The sequence below is a fragment of the Pinus tabuliformis genome, chromosome 9 (genome assembly GCF_031772625.1).
Source record: "Pinus tabuliformis cultivar Carrire ecotype Pingquan chromosome 9, CPIR1, whole genome shotgun sequence".
NCBI classification, from domain to species: Eukaryota; Viridiplantae; Streptophyta; class Pinopsida; order Pinales; family Pinaceae; genus Pinus; species Pinus tabuliformis.
This window is the reverse complement of record NC_142307.1, coordinates 347,225,138-347,232,594: the sequence shown is the minus strand read 5'-3', so window position 1 is coordinate 347,232,594 and position 7,457 is coordinate 347,225,138.

The following is a 7,457-nucleotide window of genomic DNA, read 5'->3' as shown; positions in this document are numbered from 1 at the left end:
CCGGAATACACTCGGGATTTTATATTGTTTTCATTCTCTTCGGAGCATACTATGGCAGCTGTGTTGATGGAGAAAAGAGATGAACACGAAAGACCAATTGCTTTCTTCAACCGAGCTATAAGAGATGCAGCCTTAAAGTACAACATCATTGAGAAGCAAGCCCTCGCACTTGTGAAAGCATTGAAAGATTTTTGGGTATACATTCTGCATTCTCATATTTTGGCTTATTTTCCTAATGCTGCGGTCAAAGATGTTTTAGTGCAGATAGATCCGGAAGGAAGACGAGGCAAGTGGAATGCAGCTTTGTTGGAGTATGATGTGGAAATAAATCCCACAAAGCTTGTTAAAGGATAGGGATTGGCAAAGTTAATGGCCGAATCAAACTTGCACACCTTAGACATAAATCTGATCGCTGTTATGTCTGATGAGAATGAGGAAGGTTCATCAATTCAGGTATCTGAAATGTTTTCTCTTTCTCTGTGGTATTCAGATATCATATATGTGCTTCAGAATTTGTCGCCACCGCCCGGCATGACTAGAAACAAAAGTAGAACTCTCAAATTAAAGGCTGCTAAGTTTTGCATTCTAAATTCTGCACTTTAATGGAAAGATCCCTCTGGCGTTCTATTGAATTTCTTGGTGGAAGAAGAGGCAAAGCAGGTCATGGAGGATTTCCACAAATGAGATTGTGGTGGTCACCTTTTTTGGAAAACAACAACAAATAAAGTTCTGAGAGCAGGATACTATTGGCTGACATTGTTTGCTGATGTATATAAGGTTGTTAAGAGCTGTCATAAATGTCAGATTTTTGAAGGAAGGCAGAAATTACAGCCTTTGCTGCTTAAGCCCATTGAGGTGAGTGCCCCTTTTCAGCAATGGGGGTTGGATTTCATTGGTGAAATTCATCCCGCTTCTTCTGGTCAGCATCGGTGGATTCTCACAGCAACAGATTATTTCACGAAATGGATCGAAGCAATTCCCACCAGACAAGCTACAAATGCGGTAATTATTTCATTCCTTGAAAATACATCTTGTCTCGCTTTGGTTGCCCGAATAAGTTGATCACTGATAACACAGTAGCTTTCAAATAAAAAAGGATGGTAGATTTTTGTCATAAATATCACATCATTTTGGTTCACTCAACTGCCTATCATCCGCAAGGCAATGGGTTGGTGGAGTCTTCTAACAAATCTTTAGTCAACATCATTAAGAAGCTGCTAGAAATCAACAAGAAGAGCTGGCATAAGAAGTTGGTTAATGCACTTTGGGCAGATCGGGTCAGTCAGAAGAAATCCATTGGTATGTCCCCCTTTGAGCTTGTGTATGGAGTTGATACAGTGTTTCCTACCTCTCTCACAGCTTCGGTAGTCAAACTTCTTCAGGAGGCTAGCAGTGAAGACGATCCTATGAAAAGAAGATTGAATCAAATGGTCCATTTGTAGCAAACTAGAGAAGAAGTTTTCCAAAACACGTCAAAGTTTCCGGAGAAAATTAAGAAAATTTATGATAGAAAAGCAAAGGCAGACAAATTTCAGTTGGATGATGTGGTGCTGAAGTGGGATGCAAGGAATTAGCAAAAGGGTAAGCACGGTAAATTCGAGAATCTCTGGAAAGGTCCCTTCAAGATTACAACATATCAGGGTCAGAATGCCTTTCTTCTAAAGGAATGAATGAGGAAAAATATCTAGGAGGGCCGATCAATGGTCGGATACTCAAGCGGTACCATTTCTGAGTTGTTTATGCTGCTTCCATTGTCACTGTAAATACCATTTCATTTTAGTTTTGGTTTGAGTTTGTCTAGTCAGTCTTCGAGTCATTTTAAGTCCAAATTTGAGTCAGTTTGAGTCAAGTTTCAGTCAATAAATGAGTCAAGAGTTTTGTGTTGTTTGTCAAAATAATGATTCCATAGCCCAATGGACGAAGGCACTATCTGCTCTCCCAAAGATCTGTCGTTCTTGGCACCTCCGACGAGCTACCATCCCCCATTGAAGCCAATGTTAGAGTCAGTCTTGTCAGTCCTCCATCGGAGATCACAACTCTTTCTGCATTTCATTTTTAGGTGTCTCGCTCCATTCACTCAGCTGCATTCCACTAGGGGGCATGCCATAATTTGATGGAAGGGTCTTGTCAGTCATTACCCCTCATGCTTTGTACTTGTTGGCTCAAGTCTGTTCATCAAAGTTCATTAAATGGCAGTCAATATTTGGTCTTTTGATGGGAAAAAAATCATGTCAGTCATAGGTCTAGGGTTTCATAAGTCATGTTTTCAAAGTACCCAATAATTCTAGTAGGCCAGAGGGAGGTTCAACAAGTTTCATCTCCAGATTTTCATCATACATAATGCTCAAGGGTGATTCCTCTTCAAAACTCTGTTTTGAAGAGGAAATCATCAAATTAATGTTTATAATAAATATGCAAAGTTCTCCACCATGAAGTACTTCAAAAGCAGATTTTGATCATACTTTGCCAAATTGCATGTCAGCTACCCCTGCAAAAAATTGCCAAAAATTTCATCGTTTTAGTCAAAAATCTAAAAAAGAAATGTGAAATATAGAGTTGCATTAAATTGTGGAAAAAGTGCCAAAACAAAACATTGCAAAAGTGGGTTTTGACGAAACAAAAATCAAAACCATGTCTCCATGTCTTTATACAGATTTTCTCATAAGGATCAAGGTCATTTTAAATGCCAAGGTCAGAGAGAAAGCATTTCAAAGTGAATTGGGTGAGCCAGTGCACGTTTTGGGTAAAGTTGGAGGTGTCTTGACAGGCACGGCACATAGAGTAGGTGGTGTGGCGCACTAGGCCAGCGCGGCGCATTGGGTGCGATCCTCCAGTGCAATTTGGAACGGGAGCGGCGCATAGAACAGGCAACATGGTGCATACAGTCTAATACCCAAAAACCGCCCAAAATTCCTCCAAATCACCATTGAATTGCTTGGACATGCTAGGTAAGGTCAACATCTCAGTGGTTCATCCATTTTTGTGTGTTGTGTGATGGTGTTTTATGGTTCCAAATGTTTGAAACAAAATTTCCAAACCCTACCTCTAAAAATCCTTATGTCAATTGCTATTAAGGGTTCCAAATTCATCATTTTTTTTACCAAGGTTCCCATTCCATCCCATCTATCCCTTTTTCCTTATACCATATCCCTTTCTCCTTCATTCCCTTTTTCCTTATACCATATCCCTTTGAATGTCATTGTTCCCTATCCCCTAAAATTAATAAACCCTTATCCCCAATTCCCTTTCACCCATTGCCCAATGCAAAACCCCAAACCCTACCCTATGCAAAGTTCCCAAACCCTCCTACATTGCCCTAAATAAAATCTATCCTAATACTCCTAATCCCTTCATATTTTCCCTCCCTAACAGTCCCTTGTTACATTGCTCCCTTGATGACAGATTTCAACCATATTACAAACATCAGTCCAACATAGTCTTGCGACCAACATTCATTTCTCCAAGCAGTTTTCATAGCATCAATTATGTCATTTGATCATTCATCCGACTATGAGGTGGAAACTCAAAGTGACTCACCCATGGAAGAACATGCACCCTGGAGGCCTCATAAAAGTGGCAGACATGTTAGAGAAGAACCGACTACCCTCACAGAGTTGCAGGTCTGCCCTCTTGCTGTCTCTTGTTTTCAGTTTCAGTCATGCTATGAGTTTTTTGAAAAGGTTACAAATGTTAAATTTCACCATGAGTTGGCTCACCTATTTGTTCTACATTTACATGGTGCTCAAGTTACTTTGGCCAGTGTTACTTTCACACTCACACCAGACTCTATCTCATTAGCTACTGGCATGCCTAATGTTGGAGAGCCATGGAACAAGAGAAAAAAAGTTGACCGATAGCATTATGAGCCATATGTTAAACCTGGTTTCTTGAGGCAGCTTAAGAGGGTGTTTCCCTTCCAATATATTAAATATTAATATGCCCCTCTAATGAAGTTAATTATGAAGTATTTCAGTTTTGAAGGCCACTTCTCCCGGTTATATGCTTATCACATCAGGTTGCTCATGCATTTCACCTGGGTACGCATGATGAACATCCCATATTTCATATGTAGAAACATAGAGAGGATGACCACCCTCGTGAAACACAAGAACCCTAAGCAGCAGTTCAACAGCATTTGTCATTTTTCTCCCATCAAGATTTTGGTGGTGCATCAACTTGATTTATAGGGTATCACTTGGGATGATTTCATCTCTCGTGACTTCTTCCGAGCTTCACAGGGACCTTCAGAGACTAGATTTAAGACATGTAGACCTTCTCATCAGCATGAAAGCCATCACCCACACACTGCTATTGTGCCGATTTTCATTACCTACCAGAAGGGCACTAGGTAGTTGTTTGCGGTAGCCAAGTGAGTGTTATCTCCACCCCGGGTGGAAGGGGCCTCGCTTCCGATATCAACACCACAGGTACAGGACAGAGGCAAGAGCCCAATGCAGGATGAGGGGCCATCAGGTGAATGAGAGACCGACTTCATTCTCCTTCATGATGATGATCCAGATACGGGTCTGCAAAGTGCGCAACTTAAAGAGATCATCCACGAGAAGCAAACAAAGATCCAAGCCTTATCCCTTAACTTGGAGAGAGCTAAATGGAATATGAAATACCTGGACTAGAGGAACCAAAAACTTGAGGATTGGCAAGCTGAGATAGAGTTTCAACTGATCAAGGAAAACCGGCAGCACATCATGGTAGCACAAGGCAGACCTATGGAGCAAAGAGATGAGGATCGGGAGTATCCTTTAGAGAAAGTGAACGTTCACTTGGAGAAGCTGTTTGAGAAGGTAAATAGGGAAAAATAAATGCCGAGGGGCATGAATTACCATTACAGGGCTTGAAACTTGATCTCCAAAGCGAGAATCAGGAGCCTAATGGCGAAATTGAGGAAGGTGACAAAAATACAAAAGAGGAAAAAAGAGTGAGATCGGCTCTGAATCTTGGCCAAGGCCTGTTTTGCCTAGCATGACATGTGATGGAGAGGGTACAACCCAAATTTCAAGAAATTTGGAGCACATTTTTTCATTTTGAAATTTTTTGCACAAAAAACAGGGTTTTTCTCCGTGTGCGCCGCGCCACCTGGCGCACGCTTTTGATAGGGAGCTCCAAATCACAAAAAGTTTATATTTTTGGATTTTTCATGAAAAATCATGACTTCTAGAGCATGGCCAAGACGTTTGGGCAAGTTTTGAGTCCTCGGGAGGTCAAAAACACCCAAACAATGACCTCTCTGCCACTATTTTGACACACATGAAGCAGTCTTAGGAAATTGAATTTTTGGAGGGGAAAATGGCATCCAAATCCAAAAGTTCCACTTATGTTGGAAATTAGACAAGCAGGGATTTCCAAAAAGCACACTTGGGCTGAATTTTGACTTGAGGAAGTGCCTCAAAACCATCTCCAAAGTGGCGCGACACAAACATCTTTTGGTGCGGTGGACAGAGACCCAAAGGCCAAATCACTTCCGCTCTACGAGAATTCGATTTGTTTCAGTGTGATTTTGTCCAAGTAAATTTTTCAAAGCCTATTCAAATTATTTTTGGCTATGGTACTGTGGTTTAGAAGTGAAGATAGTTGAAAGTGAATATTGGCGCATGGGTGAGTAAAACGAAAATTGCAGGTGGGCCCGTTCATTAACAATATATGTTTTCTCTTCATTAAAGGCGCATCTTATTTAAAAGCCATGTTATTAAAATGATAGTTGTTATTCAAACAGCCAAAAGGAAGGTGAATAGTTGCCCCAGAAAATCTTATTTATTGTATTGAAATTTATTTGTAAGAGGTTGGATTTTCTGGGAATAGCGTGGAGAAAAACTCATCACTTTCATTGTACAGTTTTGGCTTGGAAATTAATAGAATGATGCAGCTCTGATTCATGAGATCCCTGTGGCATGAGTTTAGAAAATGTGTTTTTCTCTCTATGTTTCATATGTATTTTGTTATGTTTACCATCCATTCATAATCATTTCTAGTTGAATGCTCTTAAGTAGAAGAGGTAGAATTCAGTTTATGCTCTGCCTTGTAAAGCATTCATATTTTGTATATCTTCTTCTGTCTAAAAAGGATTCATGTGTATGCCCATTTTAGCTTTTCTCAACGGTATTTCCACTCCATTTTATTTAAATCTGATTGCTAAAACTCCTGCCTATCTAGCCTCACAAAATATCTTGTGTCTTTGATTTAATTTCCCAGCTCATGCGGTCCTTTGGTCCCACACAGCCCAGAAAATTTAGTCATTCAAAAATCACCTTTTTCCATATCTATTTACTAGCCTAAAATCAGTATTCAGTTTAAGTCATCTCAGACCGTATTTTTTATTCCTCACTGAGCTTGACCCGGAGAGAGCCCTCTCCTATTCTGGTAGGGCTGGCTACTAGACTGAGCGTGGTTTGTGGTTACCATGAATTTTTCCTTCTTTCAACGTAAGGAACATTTAGGCCCTAACATGTACTATGTATCATTTATAGATGACTTCTCAAGGAAGACATGGATATATTTCCTTAAGAAGAAATTTGAAGTCTTTGATAGGTTTAAATAATTTAAGGCTCTGGTAAAAACCAAATAGAGAAGAAGATAAAGGTGCTGAGGACAGATAACGTTGGAGAGTTTTACAGTAAGGAATTTGAATAATTTTGTAAGAAGTGTGATGTAGCATGGCAGAAGACTACTCCATATACACTTCAGCAAAATGGAGTTGCAGAAAGAATGAATAAGAAGTTGATGGAAAGGGCAAGAAGCATGCTCACTGGTGCCAGGATAGGACAAGAATTATGGGCAAAGGCAGTGGAGATAGCATGTTACCTGGTCAACAGATCACCTTAATTAGCGTTAGAAGATAAGACTCCACAAGAGGTATGGACTGGTAAGAAACCCTCTCTTTCACATCTGATGGTATTTGGATGTGATGCATATGTACATGTTATAAAGGAGAAATGAACCAATTTGGATATTAAATCTGAAAAGTGCATCCTTATTGGGTATAAATATGGTTTAAAGGGTTATAAGCTTTGGAACCTAGTAACAAGGAAGGTTGTGTACATCTGAGATGTGGAATTCAGAGAGGTGAAAGATGCTATTAAACATGAAGTCCAACCAAAGGAACCTGAGAAGATAGAGTTTGAGCTAAAGGATGAAGAATCAGGCTCTACAGTAGAGGAGGAATCAGAATATGAAGATCCACAAACTCCGTGTGTGAGAAGATCAGTTTGAGAAAGAAGGCAGCTATAAAGGTATAGTCCATTTGCTTTCTTTTCAAATTTTTCTTTCTCTATTACTGATGATGATCCAAGAACTGTGAAGGAAGCAGTAGATTCAGAGGATGGAAAACTCTGGAAAGAGGCCATGGTTGATGAAAAGGCATCTTTGCACAAAAATGAGGGTTGGGATCTGGTGGAGTTGCCAGATGGAAGGAAACCCATTGGGAGAAAATGGGTGTTCAAGAA